Raw genomic sequence first — 27,244 nt, 5'->3', positions numbered from 1 at the left:
CTAAAACTGGAAAACCTATTAAAAAGTATGATTTAGATGACGGGACTCGTGCATTACGCTATACATTTAAAAATGCCCTGTACCATCTTATTTATCTGCGTGGAGAGAAACTCCAACCCTGACATGAATTTTTTTATATCCGCTTCTAAGTCCGTATGATGCCTCTTCACACAATACAGTAGTCAAAATATGCTTGCACTTGTACAAGTCAGTTGAGTGCATTGGGTTCGCACGGACGTACTGACTATATTTCCACACAACTTTACACCTTATCAAAACGCAGAAATTCGCCCATGAAGACAAATAAAACGTTGAGAACTGTGTAGGTTGAAAGTGGTCAAAATTTTCCTATTCATTGATGTGGTCGTTTCAAATTAGCTACATCGAAACGCACTAGGATTCGCTATTAATAAGAAAGATCCAATGCTAGTAGAGTCTGATTCGTTGTAAAATTACAAAACTAGAGCAGTAGCATGCTATGTGTATTACCACACAATTCAAAGGTAAATGTAAAATATTACGAGTAAAAGAACAGAATTGTTAATACAGTGTCTGAACAACGCATCATCCGTGGTCACGAAATGTATACTCTTCAGTTTTCTCTGAACAGACACGGCCAGCTTCCACAGAATGGTGGCAAGTGGCGAAAAACGGTTACTTCCACGACACCGACTCTGCGTAAAGACAAAAACGACGACAGTGACCCAGCATCAGAAGTTAATATAATCGTGGCCGCATGTGCTGCCTCACTTATTCACTAAATCACTAGCTGAATTAATACGCAGTGTTAATTTATGTTTCCCCAATGTATAAAATATTCCGTGTCCAGGAACTAAGTAAACAGAAAGAAAGTTACAGTGTTCCAAAGCTAGTTCGTGGCCCTTGCGGAAAAAGCAGAGCAAGAAACTAAAGACACGGTACTACGAGACGCGTCTGCATCAAACAGTTATTTTTTGTCTTTGTCTTTTTTCTGTAGGGAATACTAAACAACGAAGCAGCTGACCACATCAGAAAGTCTGTAACTGTATCAATAATGTTACCATATTTTCGTCTACTTGGCAATACTTTTATACAACAACATTTCCAACTTTCAATTAGACAGTTACTGACAAGAGTCACAGCATTCGACGTTTGTTGGGCAACAAAAAAATGAATTACAGTTGACAACAGCATCGCTTATGTTTACTGCTGATGGATAAAAGGAGCGGATACAGAATCTGTACTGATGTACTCAATACATTAGTACAGAACCAGTAAGCCCTCCACCCGCGATTCTTTCGAACTTCCATGTGTACAACAGTTTCAGACGTTTAATTACTTTAGAAATGAGTTAGTGTTTCAAATATTTGATATTAATTATGTAAACGAGAAGTCGTTTACAAAAGGTTTGAAATTACGTTTTAAGGCAGTTAGAAATCGCTACATGCTCTCTTTATCAAGCACTGGATAGGTCAGTTGGGGTAATATGTGCGCTGTGAGTTACGTTATCGCAAGATAAATAGTTTCTAACTGCAATACTTGCCTTCCTGTGTTAAACTTTTAACCTAAGATTGTACACTCATGTATAAGTCATGGGATAGCGACAGGCACATATACAGATGGCGGTGGTATCGCGTACATAAGGTATAAAAGGGCAGTGCATAGGTTGAGCTGTCATTTGTACGCGTCTGATTCATTTCAAAAGGTTTCCGGCGTTATTGAGGCCGCACAACAGAAATTAGCAGACTTTGAATGCGGAATGGTAGTTGAAGCTAGACGGCTGGTACATTCCATTTCGGGAATCGTTAGGGAATTCAATATTCCGAGAGAGTGAGCCGAGAATACCGTAATTCAGAAGTTACCTCTCACCGCAGACAGCGTACTGGCCGACGCCTTTCACTTACCGGCCGAGACAAGCGGCGTTTGCGTTGTCGTCAGTGCTAACAGACAAGCAACACTGCGTCAAATAACAGCAGAAATCAATGTGGAACGTAAGACGAACGTATCGGTTAGGTCAGGCGGCGAAATTTGGCGTTAATAGTCTATGGCAGCAGACGACGGGCGCAAGTGTCTTTGCTAACAGCGCATCGCCTACAGCGCCTCTCTTGGGCTCGTGACCATACAGGATGGACCCCAGACAACTGGACAACCATGGCCTGGAGTGTCCGAGTGTGGTGCGCATCTCACGAAGCCACGGGCCCAAGTTGTCAACAACGCACTGTGCGAGCTGGTGGTGGCTCCATAATTGTGTGTGTGTGTGTGTGTGTGTGTGTGTGTGTGTGTGTGTGTGTGTACATGGAATGGACTGGGTCCTCCCGTCAAACCGAATGTTCGGCTACTTTGAGACCATTTGTAGCCATTCACGGACTTAAATGTTGCCAAACAACGACAGAGAATTTTAATATATGATAATGCGCCATGTCAAAGGCCCACAACTATTCGCGATTGGTTTGAAGAACATTCTGGTTAATTAGAGCGAATGATTTGGCCACTCTGATCGCCCGGCATGAATACCAGCGAACATCTACGGGGCATAATTGCGAGCTCAGTACGTGCACAAAATCCTGCACAGGCAACAAATGGTTCAAATGGCTCTAAGCACTATGGGACTTAACATATGCAGCATTTTCATTTTTTAACTTCGGTCAATGACTTGCTCACTATATGTGAGCAAAGGCGTTGGGGACAACATACTAGAGATGAACAAGCTGATTCCGAAAGAACCCCCACATTGTAGCAAACGAGAATTCAAAACGTTTATACTTCACAGCATGTTTCTCTTCCTGATGACTGTCGCATACCTATCGAAAAACGTGACAAGTACTATTTTAGCGTATCAACAATGGTGACAGTGTGTGAAGTGCGGGAGCTAACAATATCCCCTTTCATGTGTTCCCGTAAGAATCTGTCATCCGCCCAGTGGCACATCATCTATCATCTTGCCCCTAGCGCACAAAGTCCGCGGGAGTCGAGATAAAAAGCCGTGGAATGAGGGCCTTCTGGAGTCTGTTGCGTAACTGAGATTCTAAGCTCACTAGAGTCGCGGTAACACCCGTAGTTCGCGGTGAATACCAATATAGGGAACAATTCCAGAAATGCGAATACCTTAAACGTGTTACGATGTGTGTGGCTCCTTCCAGTGGAATTATATCCGAGTATAAGTTGACTAAAAATTTAGACTAACTTTAGTATTTGCAAAGACGGTGAAATTAAATAAGAATTAAATGAAAATCGGAGGCAAATTTAGTTAATCCACTTAAGACAGTGAAGCTACATACCGCGTTCTTTCTTTTTAGTATTAGTGAAGTAGTCACAAACAAAAGTTAAACAATATTTCGATACAAAAACCGTTGTTGCGGTTGTATTGTTGCTGTTCGTGGTGGTGATTCCCTGTCTGAAGACAGATTTGATGCAGCTCTCCTTGCTAGCGTGTCCTGCGCAAGTCTCCTAAGCACATCTGTACATGCTTAAGTGCAGGCGATCCTTGACCTCCCTCTTCAATTTTTATCTGCAACACTTCCTTCCCATTACAAAATTAAGCTGTAATTACTGCACTGAAATTTCAGGATCCGAGCAATGGTTTCACTCCCAATATTAAGAAGGCCGTTCAGCAAGTAACGCAATACATTTTTACCGGTCGGTTTCGGTTGAAAAAAGAATGTTGAATCTGCTGTGCGATATCTTCTTCCCGCTTCAGCACCTGTAGTTTCATGAATTTCGAGAGGTGGCAGCGCTATACGTAACCTTCAAAATGACGTCTATAATGGAGGTACGTTCCAAGCACAGGGCCGTCACTGAGTTCCTTGGCGGAAAATCAGAGCCTCGCAGATATTCGTGGAAGCCTGCAGAATATCTACGGAGATCTGCCAGTGAACAAAAGCACGGTGATTGTCTGTCGTCGTCGCAACAAAGCCGCGCAAAAATGTCCGATCTCTGGCCAGCCGGCCGACCGCACACAGCTCTGATTCCTGCAATGTTGGAACGTGCGGACACACTCTAAAAGTGACGGACGCATCACAAGGAGAGACCTCGCTGCACGACTGGACGTCTCTGTTGGTAGTGCTGACACACTCGTCCTCCAGTTGGGGTACTCAAAGGTCTGTGGCTGCTGGATTCCTCGCCGCCTAACACAAGACCTCTGATTGGCCCAACGAAGGACGCACTCTGCGCGAAGCAGTAGGTGGATGATGGGAAGGTTATTGCTGCAGCAATTCCTGGCTCCGATGTAGTAACCATGCGGGCATACATGCCCTCCGAGTAAGGTGGTGCAAGATCGTCGCATTGCACGCACGGAGGCTAAGTTGAAAAATAGAGGTTTGTAGCGCATAGCCTGGCGCAACAGCGTTTGCTGGTTGCTCCATGCAATTATAACTTACGATACGAAATTCGAGTGTGCTCGAAAAAGAATATTTTTGTGTAAATGAAGCTACGCTACAGCCTTCCCTCTGCTTAGTTTCTCAATAAAGCTTTTACTTTTTGCTTTTAGATTGTATGTGTTCGCTGTGTATGCATTCTCTCTCCATTCTAAGGGAACTATTCGGTCAAAAAATTGACTCATTTCCCACCTTGTACACCTCATCATCACAGCTTTATAATGAACTGGTTTTCTTTACGCTATTGCCTATAGTTATTGTGATACTTCCCAAATACGTAAACCACCGAGTATATTCTGAAAAGTTTGCAGTGAAGAATATAGTCGTCGCTGGCCAATTTACCTTTGATGGGTTCTAGGTCATGTCAGATATATTAGAATATTTCTGCAACGAGTTTGGCAGCTACGTGCCACATGATAGGTTACTGCCGCGTGTTGTGCAGAGTGCAGAGATGCCTCGTGTTTCTCTTTTTCGTCCGTAGGACAGGACTGGAAATGAAAGATCTTACTGAAATTAAAAAGACACTGGCAGCAATTCGCTGATGATACTGAGTGGATATTTTTTCAGTATCTGCTCACTGATTGCAGGAAACTTTGTGGCAAACGTAAAAAAGATACGAAAGCTAATTTCCTGTTACTTCTCAATAAGCAGCTGAACGAAGCCGACAAGGATACGTTGCGATTTTCCGTATCGTGGGATTCTTCCACTTCTTCAAATACATTGTGTACCCTTATGCAACGCCCCCCCCCTCCCCCACCCACGCTATACGATCGATGGTGACTTATCTCACTTCAAATCCAGTAAAGTTTCTTCTGAGTACTCCTCAAGCTGAATCATATACTAACTATCGAAAGTGAACAGTTTTAGAAACCCGACCTACCTACCCATCCACCCTCGATTTCTCAATTTTGTTACCAAGGATTACATACGCATCACACAGAATGAAGTACCATACCATACTAAGCGGTCTTACAAAAAATAGAAGTTTTCATGGTGGTAGTTTTGATATTGACACACATTCTCCGACTTACCTTATTGTAATGTGGAGCTTCTCAGCAGGCGAAATAGTACGTCGAAAATGTGTCTCTTGTTTTGTCGGAGCAGTGGATACTAGGTTGTTCCAAAAAGTGGAATCTGCCTGGACTCATTCTGGAGAATTCGTTGAATTTTTCGTGCTGAGAGACCTCACGAGAAGCAATTTACTTCATTTTCTTCTTCAGTTTTATGGATTTTAAGTAATAAGCCACACAAACGTCAGCTTCAGAAGAAGAGCTCATGACTGCAACTGAAACTGTAACGGTAACGCATCGCATACTGTATCACCTCAGTGGGAACACGAGTGTCGCACCAATAGGTGACACGTTGTATCGTGTTGCACATCGCATGGTCCCAGTGTGATCCGCGCACGAGAACTGCGTCGCTGACGATCACTTTGTACCTGTATAAAAGTGCTGACAGGGAGCGCCTCTTCGTAGGTCAGCGTTCAAAGAAGTGATTATCCGCTTGCGCTTGCAACTCAAGCTCAGTTCGACTAACAATAGGCAGCAGCACTTTCGTTTGAACGCCGTTGAATGCCGGAGCATACGAATACTGACACACACACACACACACACACACACACACACACACACACACACACACACACAGGCGCGAGAGCGCGCGCGCCCGCACGCGTTTGTGTCTTTCAACCTTCTTGCAGCGGTGTACCGTAGGTCTCTAGAAGAGCGTAGCGTTCCAAAGGATTGGAAAAGGGCACAGGTCATCCCCGTTTTCAAGAATGGACGTCGAACAGATGTGCAGAACTATAGACCTATATCTCTAACGTCGGTCAGTTGTAGAATTTTGGACACGTATTATGTTCGAGTATAATGACTTCTCTGGAGACTAGAAATCTACTCTGTAGGAATCAGCATGGGTTTCGAAAAAAACGGTCATGTGAAACCCAGCTCGCGCTATTCGTCCACGAGACTCAGAGGGCCATAGACACGGGTTCACAGGTAGATGCCGTGTTTCTTGACTTCCGCAAGGCGTTCGATACAGTTCCCCACAGTCGTTTAATGAACAAAGTAAGAGCTTATGGACTATCAGAACAATTGTGTGATTGGATTGAGGAGTTCCTAGATAACAGAACGCAGCATGTCATTCTCAATGGAGAGAAGTCTTCCGAAATAAGAGTGATTTCAGGTGTGCCGCAGGGGAGTGTCATTGGACCGTTGCTATTCACAATATACATAAATGACCTGGTGGATGACATCGGAAGTTCACTGAGGCTTTTTGCAGATGATGCTGTGGTGTATCGAGAGGTTGTAACAATGGAAAATTGTACTGAAATGCAGGAGGATCTGCAGCGAATTGACGCATGGTGCAGGGAATGGCAATTGAATCTCAATGTAGACAAGTGTAATGTGCTGCGAATACACAGAAAGAAAGATCCCTTATCATTTAGCTACAAAATAGCAGGTCAGCAACTGGAAGCAGTTAATACCATAAATTATCTGGGAGTACGCATTAGGAGTGATTTAAAATGGAATGATCATATAATGTTGATCGTCGGTAAAGCAGATGCCAGACAGATTCATTGGAAGAATCCTAAGGAAATGCAATCCGAAAACAAAGGAAGTAGGTTACAGTACGCTTGTTCGCCCACTGCTTGAATACTGCTCAGCAGTGTGGGATCCGTACCAGATAAGGTTGATAGAAGAGAGAGAGAAGATCCAACGGAGAGCAGCGCGCTTCGTTACAGGATCATTTAGTAATCGCGAAAGCGTTACGGAGATGGCAGATAAACTCCAGTGGAAGACTCTGCAGTAGAGACGCTCAGTAGATCGGTGCGGGCTTTTGTTGAAGTTTCGAGAACATACCTTCACCGAAGAGTCAAGCAGTATATTGCTCCCTCCTACGTATATCTCGCGAAGAGACCATGAGGATAAAATCAGAGAGATTAGAGCCCGCACAGAAGCATACCGACAATCCTTCTTTCCACGAACAATACGAGACTGGAATAGAAGGTAGAACCGATAGAGGTACTCAAGGTACCCTCCGCCACACACCGTCTGGTGGCTTGCGGAGTATGGATGTAGATGTAGATGCGTACTTGATAAGTACGATGTTGTAATCTTTGCTTACAATGTGCTTGAGTGTTCCTTGAGTGCATTGTGACTTGCTAGTCAGTCAGAGTGTGTCAATCCAAGCAGCTGGTCGTGAGAGGACGATGGGATTTACCAGTGCATACGAAGCCGATATGCTCATGATAAATGGAGAGAGTATGAAGAATGCAATTCGCTGTAGCATGGCGTATGCGGCAAGATAACCCAATATACGTCCACCGTGTCGGCAATTATTTATTAACCTCTTTAACTAAACGTTCTCTTTTATGTGTTAACTTTTGTTCATTTTGATTCGACTGCTGTGGTCGAGAGAGAGAGCGCAAACGATGAAAATATCATCTTGTTGAAGCTGTATGTATCATGCAAAAGTGTTCAAATAATATATAAAAAATTGACTTCACACTGTCATGGTCTCCTTTACCTTCAATTCCTTCCTGTGATATGGAATTGAATAGTAAGATTTTTTCTAGCTTTGCAAAGCTCTGCCGTTAAAGCACTGTTGCTTAGCGGCCATCAGCCGCCATTTCGCCAGAACAACTTAATTTCAAATATTACGGGCTTCACCCGACAAATAAAGAAGCACCATTTATGTTATTTAAGAGAGAAAGATATACCGATAGTTTTTTGACAAGCAAATGGTTCAAATGGCTCTGAGCACTACGGGACTTAACATCTGTGGTCATCAGTCCCCTAGAACTTAGAACTACTTAAACCTAACTAACCTAAGGACACCACACACATCCATGCCCGAGACAGGATTCTAACCTGCGACCGTAGCAGTCGCGCGGTTCCGGACTGAGCGCCTAGAACCGCTAGACCACCGCGGCCGGCTTTTGACAATCAGGAATAGTTTCTTAGATGAGAATACGTAATGATACGATCTGTCTTGCTTCGAAATAAATTTGTAAAATAATCTCAGAAGGAACACACGTAATAAACTAATGGATTAATGACTGGTTTGAAAGCGTAACGTAATACTGTTAGATCAAACGTCAGCAGACGTCCCCTACAAATTATTTTAGTTACGTGTGTGTGTTGTACTGGAGGCTTCTCGTAGCGCGTAAGTTTTTCCGGGCAAAACATAGTGCTTGTTACGCGCTGCGATTAATAGCATCGGGCAAGCGACATAGTTGCAAGTAGTGTCGCACATATTAACAAATTTAAAGAATTTTGTTGGCGTATGTAACGAATTATTATTATTCTTTGCTGTTGCTAACTGCCCATTGCTACAAATACTATCACGCGTAAACTGACGCAACTAACATTATCACGCCGAGCAGCGGCTGCGTGCGTCGAAACGAATAAGCTTGCAGAATCGGCCACTATTCGCCGTCAATGAAGAGAAGCGGGAAGTGGCCAGTACCTGTCCTTCGCATTCGCCATAGGTATAGGTTCCATTCATATCACATCTCTCTCAATCAAGAGCTGCATGGAAACGATGAGAACCGTGTTAACTTCTGTACATGGGTATTAAGACAGGATACTCCAAAAGTATCATGTACGTTGTTTGGCGATGAAACCACATTTACCGTCGTGTCCAGGCAAACCGCCGAAACATGCACTATTGGTCTGTTGACAACCCCCATGGCTTCGTCAGGTGGAACGTCGGGGTCCGTAGAGTGTAAACGTGTGGTGTGGTTTAGTGAACCAGCAGCTCAAAGGCCGGTTTTTCATAGACGGAACACCAAATGCACACAAGTATCGCAGCCTTCTAACTTCTTCCACAAGTGTTAGAAAACGTTACTCTGCAGACTAGGAGGAACCGGCCACGGGCCAATATCCGCTCACGTCAGCCACATTCTAAATAAAATTTCAATGTACGAGTTTTTTTTTGTCAATAGAGCCTCACCAAGTAAAACGCGGAGAGAACACTATAGCAGAGAAGGCGAAAGAAGCCCCCTCACAGTTTGGCATCACTGTTGCCAGCTTTCAGCTACGAAACAGCCATCTATAAGGCTGAGGCTACGTGAGGCGGTGCCCTATACACATACACTACTGGCCATTAAAATTGCTACACCAAGAAGAAATGCAGATGATAAACGGGTATTCATTGAGCAAATTTATTATACTAGAACTGACATGTGATTACATTTTCACGCAATTTTGGTGCATAGATCCTGAGAAATCAGTACCCAGAAGAACCACCTCTGGTCGTAATAACAGCCTTGATACGCCTGGGCATTGAGTGAAACATAGCTTGGATGGCGTGTACAGGTACAGCTGTCCATGCAACTTCAAAACGATACCACAGTTCATCAAGAATAGTGACTGGCGTATTGTGACGAGCCATGAGCCAGTTGCTCGGCCATCATTGACCAGACGTTTTCAATTGGTCAGAGATCTGGAGAATGTGCTGGCCAGGGCAGCAGTCGAACATTTTCTGTATCCAGAAATGCCCGTACAGGACCTGCAATATGCGTTTGTGCATTATCCTGCTGAAATGTAGGGTTTCGCAGGGATCGAATGAAGAATAGAGCAACGGGTCGTAATACATCTGAAATGTAACGTCCACTGTTCAAAGTGCCGTCAATGTGAACAAGAGTTGACCGAGACGTGTAACTCATATCATCAGGCCGGGTGATAAGCCAGTATGGCGATGACGAATACACGCTCCCAATGTGCGTTCACCGCGATGTCGCCAAACACGGATGCGAACTCATGATGCTGTAAACAGAACCTGGATTCATCCGAAAAAAATGACGTTTTGCCATTCGTGCACCCAGGTTCCTCGTTGAGTACACCACCGCAGGTGCTCCTGTCTGTGATGCAGCGTCAAGGGTAACCGCAGCCATGGTCTCCGGGGTGATAGTCCATGCTGCTGCAAACGTCGTCGAACTGTTGTTGTCTTGCAAACGTCCCCATCTGTTGACTCAGGGATCGAGACGTGGCTGCACGATCCGTTACAGCCATGTGGATAAGATGCCTGCCATCTCGACTGCTAGTGATACGAGGCCTTTGGGATCCAGCACGGCGTTCCGTATTACCCTACTGAACCCACCGATTCCATATTCTGCTAACAGTCATTGGATCTCGACCAACGCGAGCAGCAATGTCGCGATACGATAAACCGCAATCGCGATAGGCTACAATCCGACCTTTATCAAAGTCGGAAACGTGATGGCACGCATTTCTCCTCCTTACAAGAGGCATCACAACAACGTTTCACCAGGCAACGCCGGTCAACTGCTGTTTGTGTATGAGAAATCGGTTGGAAACTTTCCTCATGTCAGCACGTTGTAGGTGTCGCCACCGGCGCCAAACTTGTGTGAATGCTCTGAAAAACTAATTATTTGCATATCCACAGCATCTTCTTCCTGTCGGTTAAATTTCGCGTTTGTAGCACGTCATCTTCGTGCTGTAGCAATTTTTAAGGCCAGTAGTGTACATTCAAGCGTAAATTGACGCAACTAATATTATCACGCCGAGCAGTGGCTGCGTCCGCGGAACCGAATAAGCTTGCAGAATCGGCCACTAGTCGCCATCAATAAAGAGAAGCGGGAATCGGCCACTACATGTCCTACGCGTTCTCCATCGACGTAGGTTCCATTCGTATCACATCTCTCTCCATCAAGAGCTGCAAATCGCCGAAACATGCACTATTGGTCTGTTGACAATCCCGATGGCTTCGTCAGGTGGACCGTCAAGTGTCTGTAGAGTGTTAACGTGTGGTGTGGTTTAGTGAACCAGTAGCTCAAATGCCCGTGTTTCATAGACGCAACACCAAATGGACACAAGTATCGCGGCCTTCTAACTTCTTCCACAAATGTTAGAACACGTTACTCTGCAGACTAGGAGGAACCGGCCACGGACCAATATCCACTCCACGTCAGCCACATTCTAAATAAAATTTCAGTCTACGGGTTTTTTGTCAATAGAGCTTCACCAGGTAACACGCGGAGAGAACACGATAGCAGAGTCGGCGAAAGCAGCAGCTTTCAGCTGCGAAACAGGCGGAAACAATAGATGTCCATGGGGCTGAGACTACATGAAGCGTTGTCCTATGTTGTTGTTGTTGTTGTTGTTGCTGCTGCTGCGGTATTGAGTCCTGAGACTGGTTTGATGCAACTCTCCATGCTACTCTATCCTGTACAAGCTTCTTCATCTCCCAGTACCTACTGCAGCCTACATCCTTCTGAATCTGCTTAGTGTATTCATCTCTTGGTCTCCCTCTACGATTTTTACCCTCCACGCTGCCCTCCAGTACTAAATTGGTGATCCTTTGATGCCCCAGAACATGTCCTACCAACCGATCCCTTCTTCTGGTCGAATTTTGCCACAAACTCCTCTTCTCCCCAATTCTATTCAACACCTCATCATTAGTTATGTGATCTACCCATCTAATCCTCAGCATTCTTCTGTAGCACCACATTTCGAAAGCTTCTATTCTCTTCTTGTCTAAACTATTTATCGTCCACGTTTCACTTACATACATGGCTACACTCCATACAAATACTTTCACAAACGACTTCCTGGCACTTAAATCTGTACTCGATGTTAACAAATTTCTCTTCTTCAGAAACGCTTTCCTTGCCATTGCCAGTCTACATTTTATATCCTCTCTACTTCGACCATCATCAGTTCTTTTGCTCCCCAAATAGCAAAACTCCTTTACCACTTTAAGTGTCTCATTTCCTAATCTAATTCCCTCAGCATCACCCGGCTTAATTCGACAACATTCCATTATCCTCGTTTTGCTTTTGTTGATGTTCATCTTATATCCTCCTTTCAAGACACTGTCCATTCCGTTCAACTGCTCTTCCAAGTCCTTTGCTGTCTCTAACAGAATTACAATGTAATCGGGGAACCTCAAAGTTTTTATTTCTTCTCCGTGGATTTTAATACCTACTCCGAACTTTTCTTTTGTTTCCTTTACTGCTTGCTCAATATACAGATTGAATAACACCGGGGAGAGGCTACAACCCTGTCTCACTCCCTTCCCAACCACTGCTTCCCTTTCCATGTCCCTCGACTCTTATACCTGCCATCTGCTTTCTGTACAAATTGTAAATAGCCTTTCGCTCCCCGTATTTTACCCCTGCCACCTACAGAATTTGAAAGAGAGTATTCCAGTCAATATTGTCAAAAGCTTTCTCTAAGTCTACAAATGCTAGAAACGTAGGTTTGCATTTCCTTAATCTTTCTTCTAAGATAAGTCATAGGGTCAGTATTGCCTCTCGTCCTATATAATACATAATCGCGTTACGTGACTGGTTAGGATAAACGCGGAATGCAGCTGCGCCGGTCTCACTGCAACTACCGGGGATCTTTCGCTACTATTGTAGTGTGACAACACGGAGGTGAAGTGGAGCGTAACAGACGGGTCTGACTGGCCAGGACGCCCGCGGAGCGTGGAGCTATGCGTGCGTCATGCGCTGCGCCCACGCGCCGTCCTTCGTGGGCTATGACAGAAGCGCCGCTGAGCTGAGGAAGGCGAGGGTCGTTGCAAAGTCAAGGAGGCGGAGCGCAGCCGGCCGCGCGCAGCGCCGAACCTGTTCGGAAATTACACTGAGCGCTGCCGAGACGGGGGGCCCCCTCCGAGGTGACCTGCCGCTTCCGGCAACGAAATAGACTAGTCTCAAAACACTAGAGCAGTAGAGAAGCACAAAAAAGGCCCTACTGGTACAGGCCGCGAATAGTTCAGGGAAGAGAATGGCACTCCCTTCACTTAGCCTCTGTGACTATGTCACAGCGTGCAGTACTAAACACCATAGCATACAGCAAAGAATAGCCTTTCTGCTGTCGAGCAATGCTTTTAAACACTGAGAACAATTAATTCTTGTATACGGAACTTGAAGGTAAAACTGATATCAGCCCAAAGGTTGACTTGAAAACTACAGCGCTTAGACTAGAAGTGGTGGAGCTGATATACACTCTGCTTCATCTTGCCTTGGAATTGACTGACAGACTGTTATATGGGAGGACCTTCGTCGTAACTACGAACCACTGCGCAACGCGGAATTTTTCACGTTAACAAACACTGCCAGAGTAGAAAATAGTGATAAGAGATTGATAAAAACCATCTACATGACTACTCTGCAATTCACATTTAAGTGCTTGGCAGAGGGTTCATTGAACCACAATCATACTATCTCTCTACCATTCCACTCACGAACAGCGCGCGGGAAAAACGAACACCTAAACCTTTCTGTTCGAGCTCTGATTTCTCTTATTTTATTTTGATGATCATTCCTACCTATGTAGGTTGGGCTCAACAAAATATTTTCGCATTCGAAAGAGAAAGTTGGTGACTGAAATTTCGTAAATAGATCTCGCCGCGACGAAAAACGTCTTTGCTTTAATGACTTCCATCCCAACTCGCGTATCATATCTGCCACACTCTCTCCCCTATTACGTGATAATGCAAAACGAGCTGCCCTTTTTTGCACCCTTTCGATGTCCTCCGTCAATCCCACCTGGTAAGGATCTCACACCGCGCAGCAATATTCTAACAGAGGACGAACGAGTGTAGTGTAAGCTGTCTCTTTAGTGGACTTGTTGCATCTTCTAAGTGTCCTGCCAATGAAACGCAACCTTTGGCTCGCCTTCCCCACAATATTATCTATGTGGTCTTTCCAACTGAAATTGTTCATAATATTAACACCCAGGTACTTAGTTGAATTGACAGCCTTGAGAATTGTACTATTTATCGAGTAATCGAATTCCAACGGATTTCTTTTGGAACTCATGTGGATCACGTCACACTTTTCGTTATTTAGCGTCAACTGCCACCTGCCACACCATACAGCAATCTTTTCTAAATCGCTTTGCAACTGATACTGGTCTTCGGATGACCTTACTAGACGGTAAATTACAGCATCATCTGCGAACAACCTAAGAACTGCTCAGATTGTCACCCAGGTCATTTATATAGATCAGGAACAGCAGAGGTCCCAGGACGCTTCCCTGGGGAACACCTGATATCACTTCAGTTTTACTCGATGATTTGCCGTCTATTACTACGAACTGCGACCTTCCCGACAGGAAATCACGAATCCAGTCGCGCAACTGAGACGATACCCCATAGGCCCGCAGCTTGATTAGGAGTCGCTTGTGAGGAACGGTGTCAAAAGCTTTCCGGAAATCTAGAAATATGGAATCAACTTGAGATCCCCTGTCGATAGCGGCCATTACTTCGTGCGAATAAAGAGCTAGCTGCGTTGCACAAGAACCATGTTTTCTGAAACCATGCTGATTGCGTAGCAATAGATCGTTCCCTTCGAGGTGATTCATAATGTTTGAATACAGTATATGCTCCAAAACCCTACTGCAAACCGACGTCAATGATATAGATCTGATTGGGGATCGGACCCCAGACCGTACGATACATAGTTCAAACTTCGTCACTGATTCACTGGGTCGAAACGATACAAATATTAGCACTATAACAAAAAAAACATTAACACGAACAGAATCACCTTTTATCTTACTGGTTGGAATCTTGGAAACACTTTTTGCTTCCTTACGAGGGGCTTTCAATAGGTAATGGAACACATTTTCTTCTCGGGAAATTTCGGTTCAAAAATGCGGAATTTGATGTGGGACATCGTGGAATATTTCCGTTTCAGTCTCTATAATTACACGAAATTCCGATATGTGTGGCAGCGCTATAATCGTACTTAGTGTTCAAAATGGTGTCTGTAACGGAGGTCCGTTCCAAGCAGTGAGCTGCCATTGAGTTTCTTTTGGCGCAAAACCAGAGCATCGCAGATATTCACAGGCGTTTGCAGAATGTCTACGGAGACCTGGCACTGAACAACCACATTGAGTCCTTGGGCAAGGTGTCTGTCATCATCGCAAGAAGGTCGCGCAAACCTGTATGATCTCTCGCGTGCCGGACGGCCGCAACACACCTTTGACTCCTACAATGTTGGAATTTGCGGCCACACTCGTTCGAAGTGATCGACGGATCCAAACATCTCGCTATTCAACTATAGTTGGAATTACAAACGATGGTAGTCGGGTTTAGACTCGTTCTGTGCACCTACGTCACGCATTCCCCTACAGCCAATAAGAGTTCACTACTCTTCTGTGCGCCCTGCTGCGAATGTTGTATGCAATGCGAACATTAAAAGTGAAGGTAGTGAGCTATTTAGTGAGTTTTTATTTCATTTGCTGCGAGTTGTCATGGCAGATGATGGTCGTAAGCGACACATTCTACACAAGCAAGTGAGAGACGTAATTCGCACGATACATGCTTAAATCAAGCGCGAAGCAGGTGTATGCGCTTATCGCAGCTGTCTCTTGGAAGCGGCAACAATGCAACCCCCGTCCGTTTCTCGACCTGCCCGAATCGACGCCATTCGTGGATCGGACTATGGACTTCTCTGTTTGCGGTGCTGACACACTCGTCCTCCAGTTGACGTACTCAAAGCCACTAGCCTTCCAGTGGAGGTATTGAAAGCTGTGTGCCCGCCGGGTTCTTTGCCCTCTAACGGAGGACTTCCATCTATTTCGCCCAATGAAGGATGCACTCCGCGGGAAGCGTACGTGGATGATGGGGAGGTTATTGATGCACGAAGACTTTGCCTCCGGCGTCGATCAGCAGAGTGGTACCATGTGGGCATACAGGTCCTCCGAGTAACATGGCGTACGGCCGTCGCACTGAACAGACATCATGTTAAAAAATTGCGCTTAGCAGCCAAAACGTTGGGGAATAATATGGTGTACAAAACTGCAATCCTGAAGAAAACCAACCAGCTTTCAGGAAAAATGTGTTATTTTACTTATTAATACATTTCTACTGATGTCACTGTCACTGGAATCGCCATCAGAACCATAAAAACATTGATTCACATGAAAATCAGATTGTCATTCTCACTTAATGAAGGCAAACAATCATGATACACTGACTATTGGTAAAGCACCAAAATAGACAAAACACTTCAAAAATATCGCAGCAGTTTGCATCTATGGAGATAGTGTCAAAAACACGCTTTATTCCAGATCCATCCGGAACGGATTGCGCGCTAAACATCAGTAAACTCGGAACCCGTATGCAATGCATTAAGTGAGACGTTGAAACTTTGCCTGAACTATTAAATTTTAGCGCTTTAGGTGTCACTGGAAGAAATAAAAGAAACCTTTATTTATTTCCTACATTTTCAATGTATCATTGCTATACCTATCACTACACTTAATGACGCGAACAACTATTGGAATGACCATATTATGGTCAAAGTCCAAGAAGTCAAAATCATACATGTAATAGTGTTATCTTAGGGGGTTGATCCTCAATGCAATAAAGGTAAACTCAAGTCAAATATAATTAAAAGTGATCGGCATACAATAAATGACAACACCATATAGTATATCTAACCAATCAGACATCACGAAGATATACACAACATGACCCTATACAGTAATTATCTGACGAAGTACTTAGAACAGGAGGTGCCAAACACAATACTCAGAACAGGGGTGCCCAACTCGCGGCCCGACGGCCGCACACCGTCCAAAGCGAGTATCAAAGCGGCAAAAATATGTATGTAAAATTCCGTTCCTGTGATATTATAAACTGAATACTTTCAACATGAAACTCCCGCGACACGATGCTATTCTCTCACTGATCCATCCGTTTCTTTCTTTTTTCTCCTCTGTGGCTATTGATAGTGTGAAGTGTGTTATGTTCTGCACAAAAATACTCGTCCTCTTCAAATGCAGCCCAGGTAAGCTAAGAGGTTGGTAGCCCCTGATTTAGAACTTAATGGGCATGCCAAGACTAAATTAAATACTAAGCAAATCACACGCTTCCCACAATTACCATCTCGCTACCAAGTGGCCTAATTCAAACCGGAATGACACTACCATACACAATTTCCTAGCGCCGCTGAAGCGGTGCAACAGCGATATTAGCTAACGTAGGCGGTGATTTTGTGCAAATGTTCGATAAGCGGCAAGGGAAATTAAAATTTGTGTTTATTCTGTACAGTGTGATGAGCGGGCAAAGTGTTGCATCTCGTACTTAATGAATAAGAAATAATATCACAATACCAAGATGTTATTTTATTGTTTTTCGTCCTTATCGTCGTGTCCAGCGCAATAGTAGTAGTTGTCACTGTTGTTTTCTTTTATCCGATAAATGGTTTGATGTTCTCCATGCTACTCTAGACTGTGCAATCCTCTTGATGTACGAATAACACACGAACCTACATTCATTTGAATCTGTTTACTGCAGTTAAGCCTTGATTTCCATCCACAATTTTTATCCCATACCCCCTTCCATTACTTCGCTCCATTACCAAAGTGAAAATTTTTGATGCCTCAGAATGTGTCGTATCAACTGATCCTCGGAATGTGTAGTATCAACCGCTCGTTCTTCAGTGAAGTTAGGCATCTTTTCTCCTCTGCTCGATACAGCACATCTTTATTATTCATCTGATCTACCGTTCTAATCTTCAGCATTCTTTTGCACTACCACATTTCAAAAGCTTCTATTCTTTTCTTGTCTCAACTGTTTATAGTTCACTTTTCATTTCCATACCGGGATACGATCCAGGCTTATACTTTCAGAAAAGACTTCCTAACGTTTATGATTATATTCAACGTTAAATTTATCTTTTTGCCGGTCTGCCTTTTATATGCCCTCTAATTTCGTTAGGTTATTTTACTGACCGGATAGCAAAGCAAATGCCCTCAGCATTGGTTGATTTAATTCGCTACACTCCGTTGTTTCACTCTTTTGTCTTACAACCTTCTTTCAAGGTACTATCCATCCTGTTCAACTGTTGCTAGAAGTCTTTTGACCTATCTGACAGAATTATGTCATCGGCAAACCTAATAAAAGTTTTTATTTCTCCTCCGGTAACTTCAATTTCTTATCCAAATTCCTGTTTGGTTTCCCCTACAGTCTGGAACCATCAGAAATGTTACAACCATCTCCATTTCCTTCTCAGTTAATGCTTCTTTTTCAAGTCGTTCCACTCTTAAAACTGCAGTGTAGTTTCTGCACACGCTGTAAGTGACCTTTGTGTTGTCCAACGTCGTTCCTTCCTTGCCGGAGAGAAAGTTTGACGTACCATCGACGGCGTGGTCGTTAGAGACGATGCACAAGCTCGAACTGTGGGAGGATTGTTTTCCTTTCAATGGAACAACCAGGGCATTTGCCTAAAGCGTTTCGGGAAAACAACGAAAAATCTGCGCTACCTCGTTGTTTCTCGTCGCCGGTTTAATGTCGAAAGATGGGGGGGGGGGGGATTCCTGATAACACCACACTAAGGAACTATACTGTACTATATTACACTACGTGATGTTGAATCATTCCGCATTCCTGAATTTGTTAGCAAGAGACAATTAACACCGGCGTTATTTCGTTCGGATTCCAGAAACTGATCGAAAATAACGGCGATTTTTCAGGGGCCTTAAAGTAGTCGTCGAGCAGCTGTACTGAGGTTATATTTTAGGATGTGGCTACAGCAACAGTGACAGTTGCTGCTGAGCACTATGTCGAATTGGTCGGCTGCTTTTTTTCCGCCTAATTGCCACTCTATATGAAGAAAATGTCATTAAAACAAGATGGAACCTCAGCCAAGAATGAAATGCCCGCCACGCAAATTTATACATACGCGGTGCTCTACTGTCTGCTCAAAAATAACTTCATGATGCATAGGATGCAGCTGATGTCAACGTTTAATCGTCTTGAAACTCCTGTTCGACGCAAATTGGCCTACACACGTTGCCACAACACAATATTTTACAGTCCCGCGATATTTCTTAGCCCCCTCACTCACCAGATATGCCAGTGAGTTGTTCTTATGAGGTAACCTGAAATATTAAATCTACATTCGCAAACTTCGTATGGTTGACAAGCCTACAGTTGTTCACAAAGAAATTCTGGTTGCGCCAAAATAAATGTTCCAAGCACACTGTGGGGCTCCCAAGAGTGGTTCCGATGTGTACTCAGCACCGATGGTATACATGAAACTATCTTCCAATTGAAATGCACTATGTAGTTTTTTTTTTTTTTAGATGCAAGCATTCCAATAACATCGACTGGGAAACACACTGCCTTTGGAGCCAATTTGCGCTTTGGCCAGCTGACTCTGGTAATATTTAATTTTTTCCCCAACGATATACCGGCATATAAATCACGAAGCACAAGCTATTTGCTCCGTGTTTGAGTAGCACCTTACAGGTGTAGTATTGCGTACGCGCCAGTGCACTGTGCCAAAAACGGAAGCATTTCGTTAAATAAACTACTTTAATTTTTCCCCTTGCTTTGTCTCCTACCTCGTAATACGTAAACTACACTCCTGGAAATTGAAATAAGAACACCGTGAATTCATTGTCCCAGGAAGGGGAAACTTTATTGACACATTCCTGGGGTCAGATACATCACATGATCACACTGACAGAACCACAGGCACATAGACACAGGCAACAGAGCATGCACAATGTCGGCACTAGTACAGTGTATATCCACCTTTCGCAGCAATGCAGGCTGCTATTCTCCCATGGAGACGATCGTAGAGATGCTGGATGTAGTCCTGTGGAACGGCTTGCCATGCCATTTCCACCTGGCGCCTCAGTTGGACCAGCGTTCGTGCTGGACGTGCAGACCGCGTGAGACGACGCTTCATCCAGTCCCAAACATGCTCAATGGGGGACAGATCCGGAGATCTTGCTGGCCAGGGTAGTTGACTTACACCTTCTAGAGCACGTTGGGTGGCACGGGATACATGCGGACGTGCATTGTCCTGTTGGAACAGCAAGTTCCCTTGCCGGTCTAGGAATGGTAGAACGATGGCTTCGATGATGGTTTGGATGTACCGTGCACTATTCAGTGTCCCCTCAACGATCACCAGTGGTGTACGGCCAGTGTAGGAGATCACTCCCCACACCGTGATGCCGGGTGTTGGCCCTGTGTGCCTCGGTCGTATGCAGTCCTGATTGTGGCCCTCACCTGCACGGCGCCAAACACGCATACGACCATCATTGGCACCAAGGCAGAAGCGACTCTCATCGCTGAAGACGACACGTCTCCATTCGTCCCTCCATTCACGCCTGTCGCGACACCACTGGAGGCGGGCTGCACGATGTTGGGGCGTGAGCGGAAGACGGCCTAACGGCGTGCGGGACCGTAGCCCAGCTTCATGGAGACGGTTGCGAATGGTCCTCGCCGATACCCCAGGAGCAACAGTGTCCCTAATTTGCTGGGAAGTGGCGGTGCGGTCCCCTACGGCACTGCGTAGGATCCTACGGTCTTGGCGTGCATCCGTGCGTCGCTGCGGTCCGGTCCCAGGTCGACGGGCACTTGCACCTTCCGCCGACCACTGGCGACAACATCGATGTACTGTGGAGACCTCACGCCCCACGTGTTGAGCAATTCGGCGGTACGTCCACCCGGCCTCCCGCATGCCCACTATACGCCCTCGCTCAAAGTCCGTCAACTGCACATACGGTTCACGTCCACGCTGTCGCGGCATGCTACCAGTGTTAAAGACTGCGATGGAGCTCCGTATGCCACGGCAAACTGGCTGACACTGACGGCGGCGGTGCACAAATGCTGCGCAGCTAGCGCCATTCGACGGCCAACACCGCGGTTCCTGGTGTGTCCGCTGTGCCGTGCGTGTGATCATTGCTTGTACAGCCCTCTCGCAGTGTCCGGAGCAAGTATGGTGGGTCTGACACACCGGTGTCAATGTGTTCTTTTTTACATTTCCAGGAGTGTATTTAAGCGACGTAATCTCACAATTCTGGAATGAGACACCAATATATACTTTTTCATATGTTTCCCTGTGGTCTTGGTCTACGAACCTGTGAGCAGACTCACGTTACTTACCACCCAGTACCACACTGAGGATTTCTTACTAGGTAGGAAACAGCATGTTATCTCGATGAAGAGTCATCGACAAATGTACGAACAACTTACGCTGCGACACGGGGAAGTATGTTGGGACCCTAGGTGTGTGTGTATCTTATGTCAATGACCTCAATATTAACACTAACTCCTTAATTTTGCAGGTGATTTAGTGATGTATGTTGAGGTACTATGTGAAAAAACTGCATAAGATTTCCGCTTATATCTTGATAAGACTTCAAACTGGTACAAAGAATGACAACTTGCCTCAAATGATCAGATGTAAAACTGTACACTTCACAAAGACTACAAATATCCATGCGTCTCCACTGGTATCAGCCAACTCACAGAATTATCCGGGTGTAGAATTTGTAGGAAAATGAGACGTAATGATGATCACGTCAACTCAGTCACAGGTAAATGTCGGCTTATTGATAGAATATTGGGAAAATGTAATCAGTCCGCAGAATCGACTATGTGCTTGACGGGAGTACCTGAATCGATAGAAATCTACGGCCTCGTCCGACCTGTCATAAGCTGACTGCTAGCTAATAACGCTATCTGCGGGTGCAGTACATGAATATCCCTTTCTGCCACAGGATGCCTTGCATCTTGCATGCGTCATTTGCTTACACCAGAAACTTTAAAAGAATGTCAGTAATGGGAACACAGGTAACGCACATGCCGAGCTACAGCAATCTCTCACTGTAATTGGAAAGTATTCCACTTCACAGGATAAACCTTCCCGATGACAAAATGGTCGTAACGAGAATGGCAGCGGCCAAAATTATACAAGGACCATTAAAGTTGTTTAGTCGCTTCCTTGGTTTCACCCCGCTTGAACAGTAATGAACACTTGCCACGCACCTCTGTACACAGATCTCATACGGCATTACTGTTTGTGTCTGCGCAGAACAATCGCTATCACTACGTTTTAAGTGAATGGGCACACTTGATTTTTCTAACAAATTATATCCTATGTGTACCAGTTCCGAGGAGATGATCTTGGCGGGAACGCACAGAATTGTGTAATGTACCTGTCAATTTCTCGTTCCTCACACTAACAGCCGTTAACTATATGGAAGTTTCGGGTGCAATCCTTCCTACACCAAATTCAAAGCAATGCATAAACCGATGTTACACACTAATCCAGTATATAATTGCCCCGGAAGAGAGATGCTACAACCAATACACACACACACACACACACACACACACACACACACACACACACACACAAGCGAGCGCACCTTTTCTCTTCGTCTACTCTCATGTATCACTACTTTAGAGGTCCAAGTTGCGGCATTTCATTGTGCTTCAACCTCTGTCGACATTCCTCCAAGAGATACACATCATATCTCTCCTAGGTAATTACGAGACCAAATATCTGATTCTAAATGTCTGCATCTACATGTATACTCCGCTAGCCACCAAGCGGTGTGTGGCGGAGGGCACTATTGGCGCTGTATTCCACCCGCTCTTCTGTTCCACTCGCGGATCGCGCGAGGGATAAACGACTGTCTGAACGCCTCAGTGCGAGCTCAATTTCCCTTATCTTTGAAAGGTGATCATTGCGCGATATGAAAGTTGGTGTTAATAATATACGTTCTACATCCTCGGCGAAGACCGGATTTTGGAATTTAGTGAGCAGCCCCTTCCGTTTAGCGCGTCGTCTTACAGTGTCCCACTTCAAACTTTCTATGAGGTTTGTAACGCTCTCGCAATGGCTAAATGTACCAGTCACGAGTCTTGTCGCTCTTCTTTGGACCTTCTCAATCTCTTGAATCAGACCCAACTGGTAAGGGTCCCATATAGACGAACAATACCCTAAGACTGGACGAACCAACGTATTATAAGCAATTTCCTTTGTTGAAGGGCTGCATCGCTTCTCGATTCTGCTTATAAACTGCAATCTAGACTTCGCCTTAACCGTTACTTGTGTAATCTGATCGTTCCATTTGACATAATTTCGAATTGTCACACCCAGATACTTGACGGTCTGCCCCCCCCCCCCTTGGCGCAAAACTGCTATGGTCATTGGAGCCCGGACTTGACGGATGTGACCGCTTTCAAAGACTGGGCATTTATTTTGTACTCTTACATAAATGAGGACTTTCGCTTTGTTATACGCAGTAGGTTACACTTACTAATATTGAGAGATAACTGCCAGTCATTACACCATGCATTTATTTTCTGTAAATCCTCATTGATTTATTTACAACTTTCGTGTGATACTACTTTCCTGTAGACTACAGTATCATCGGCTAACAGTCTAATGCCGTTGTCAATACCATCAACCAGATCATTTTGTAAAGCATAAAAAGTAGTGGACCTATTACTATCGTATATGAAAGTTCAACTCTTACATTACAGATTACTTTCAGTCAACCACCCCAGTAAAAAATTCGCTTACACCAGAGACTTCTAAGTCGCTCTCACTTCTTGCCTCTCTGTGTAGTTCATGGCGGAACGTGTTTCGTGCAATATTTGTTATACACTGTCCTATTACATTTGCACGTGCAGCGGGGGGTATCACAGTGCACTGTACTTGCTGGGGTCCCACATTACTTTCATCACCATTAGTTCTCTACGCCCAGCTGACTAGGAACCTGAATAGAGGCTGTACTCTGGAGTTAAGTCACTCTGCAGTGGTTTCACTTATTATCGTGTGTACGTCGTGAAAAGTAATGTCGTGCCTGATTTGAGAGAAAGCCTGAAACCGCTCATTTTGCCAAGGTACGGGAAAAAATGAGAAAATCCACAGTCCCCTCTCCTTTGACTGTTAACCTACGGGAAAAAAATGACTAAACAGTGCCCTGCCTAGCATTTATTGCCTTTGACTGTTAACTTAATTCCGGCAACGACATCTTTACACAAGTACAGTTTGAATCAAATGGTTGGCTCAAATGGCTCTGAGCACTATGCGACTTAACTTCTGAGGTCATCAGTCGCCTAGAACTTACAACTACTTAAACCTAACTAACCTAAGGACATCACACACATCCATGCCCGAGGCAGGATTCGAACCTGCGACCATAGCGGTTGCACGGTTCCAGACTGTAGCGACTAGAACCGCTCGGCCACTCCGGCCGGCACAGTTTGAATCCACTACCTTTCCGTCAAAGTATGAAACTGACCACTACAATCCATGCATGGAAAAATCGTCTAACAGAACTGGAAGATCTGAATCACTCACTGCTCGACTGTTCCCGCAAATGCCATTTAGAGGGCCTAACACCATAAGACAATCGCAAAACTGGGAATTCTGCCAACCACAAGTGTCACACACCTTGCCTGACAGCTAGTTAGCTAGTTTCTTGTTTCATAGATTAAATTCATGATAAACATAATATTGTGGAACGTGTCAGAAGAACAAACATAAAATACTTATACAAAACTAAACAAATTAAATAAAAGCTAATGTTCATAAGGCTACATGCTCGACATTTACGAGTTTTTTTTTAATACCTAATTATCTCTACTTAGTAATTCCTCTGTGGTTGAGGAGGAGTTGTCAAGGAGAAATATCTTTTACATTTGAAAACAGTTCTGTTAATTGTCAGACTTATTTGCATGGGTTGATTGTCAAAGAGTTTTACAGCTGTATATATACCGTCTTTCTGTGTCAAAGATAGATTCACTAAAGAGTAATGCAGATCACTTTTTCTTTTAGTGTTGTACTTGTGACTGTATCTGTTACTCTCAATTTAGATGGATTGTTGATAAAAAATTTTATAAGTAAACAGAGGCACTGCAAAGGTATGGTTAATATTCCCAGCTACTTAAAGAGATATCTGCAAGATGTACATGTTTTAACTCCACACATAATTGTAATTACTTCTAATTATTTTCTTCTACACAATGAGTACTTTTTGCCTATGAGAGGAATGTCCCATAAGAAAGTAATGAAATAACATATGTAAAATCAATTAACCTACTGCCTTCTATGTCCCCAAAGTTGGCAATTATTCCTATGGCAAAAGTATGTAAATATAAATAAAACTGCAACCAGTCACTTTTTTGAATAGTGAGTTATTATTTCATGAACCAGTTTTCGAACCTTTTCACATTCATCTTCAGATGGTTTTCTGGAAGTTACATCACTATTTCTAGCATAATGCTGGGTGCTGGCTTGCAACAGTATGGGAGTCTTTTTTCTGTTTGTGTCCATCTGTATTCATTTACACTGTGACAGCTAAACTTTGCCAGCAATCCAGTTGTACAACGCATGCTGGATGCTGACGAAGTTTAGCTGTCACAGTGTAAATGAACAGATTGTGTAAAAGTGTGTGAAGCAATGTACGAGCTGACCATCAAAATGGAATCAGACAGATAGACACTAATGGAAAAAAGCCACCCATACTGTCACAAGCCAGCACCCAGCATTATGCTAGAAATAGTGATGTAACTCCCAGAAAACCATCTGAAGATGAACCTGAAAAGGTCCGAAAACTAGTTCATGGAATAATAAGTAACTACTCAAAAAAGTGGCTTGTTGCAGTTTTACACATTTACATTCAACTAACAGTCACGGGTTCTAAAATATCCGTAATGGGTATCTTAATTCATGGCAACCTAAACATTTTAACAGGTCTTCTCTGCAGCTTAAATTTTCATCAACACACACCCACCTAAGATTCCACTATCTTCCATTCTGTTTACTGTTCTTGTTGGTGTACTGTGCTAATACAGAGGTGGGAAATTTTTGACAGTACAAAACTACATGAACTGGTTTTTTTAAGTTAAAAGCTCGCCCATTTTTACAAAAGCAATAAGCAGCCTTCACAAAAAACATTTACTACTTTCTCTGTTGCTGCTTCTTTGCTCAGCTTCACAACAATGCTTGTATTATGTGCAAACATTAACAATTCTAGCCCCTCATTCCAATAAAATAGCAGCTCATTAAAAAAGTAGGAACAGTAGTGGGCCAGGGATCGACACTGTAGAGCACCTATTGTAATTTCTCCCCATGCAGATGTGCCATACTTCTATGTATAACTCATATCTTAGGGTAACTTTCTGCACTCTGTTGCTTAAATAAGAACTAAACCGGCCATTTGTCAAAGTATGAATTCTATAAAGACTTATCTTCCCTAATACAGTACTGGGATTGACACTATCAAGTGCCTTTTGTAAGTAGCAAAAAATGCCACTGGTTATACTTTATCGTTTAAAGATTTTATTATAAGCTCAGTAAACATATAAATAGCTGCCTCAGTACAATGACGCTTTTGATTCAATTTTTCTGGGAATAATGATATGAGTTACATATCTCACTATGAACATTACATATTATAGGCCAACTACTTTTTTAGTGTCTTACTGGAGATAATATTCAATGCATATAAGTTTTCCTTTTTAGTCTCATGGGGACCTTCCTTATTTGCCCATGAAGATGTGAGATTAATTTTTATTTCATTAGATTTCCACTGTATTGCTTTCTCAATTACTGTCTGGCTTTCTCTTCTGAACAACTTGCACCAATTTTGCCATCTATTTTTAAAAAGCAATTGTTAAAAACACTGGCTACACATGAACCAGATGCTTTTAAAAATATTCCACAGCGATTTTCTCTGATTATCTGATTTGTAAGGTGTGCATATGCCTGGATATCTTTATTACTTTTCTTAATACATTACATTACTGTTTATAATAAGAGTATTTCTGTGTCATTACCTGTTCTGGCTATTTCATACAAGTTCTTTCATTGCAAAGAGACAACATCCAAATAGATATTAAAACTGATTAAGAAATACGTTAAATAGATGTAACTTTCGGTTCACTGTAAACTTCACACTAGTCAACATTTTTTAAGCTTTCTTGTCAATAATCAGTCTCACTGTTCCAAAACTGCACACGGAACTATATATATGAAACATGACTAATTGTGATTAGCGATCTGATAATCTGTTTACTGCATAGGCATGCGCCTCTAACTTCTGCTTCCTGAACAAATAGATTATCTAAGAGTACGACAATCTTGAATAACT

General features: G+C 43.7%; 1 protein-coding gene across 1 annotated transcript in view; it reads right to left on the bottom strand.

Moving 5' to 3' along the window:
• LOC126190811 (myb-related protein B) overlaps window positions 1-27,244 on the bottom strand; it is a 221,632-nt gene that overhangs the window by 169,271 nt on the left and 25,117 nt on the right. The window lies entirely within an intron of this gene.

The sequence above is a fragment of the Schistocerca cancellata genome, chromosome 6 (assembly GCF_023864275.1).
Source record: "Schistocerca cancellata isolate TAMUIC-IGC-003103 chromosome 6, iqSchCanc2.1, whole genome shotgun sequence".
NCBI lineage: Eukaryota > Metazoa > Arthropoda > Insecta > Orthoptera > Acrididae > Schistocerca > Schistocerca cancellata.
Note: the sequence above shows the minus strand (reverse complement) of the source record. Positions and strands in the feature narration are given on the sequence as shown.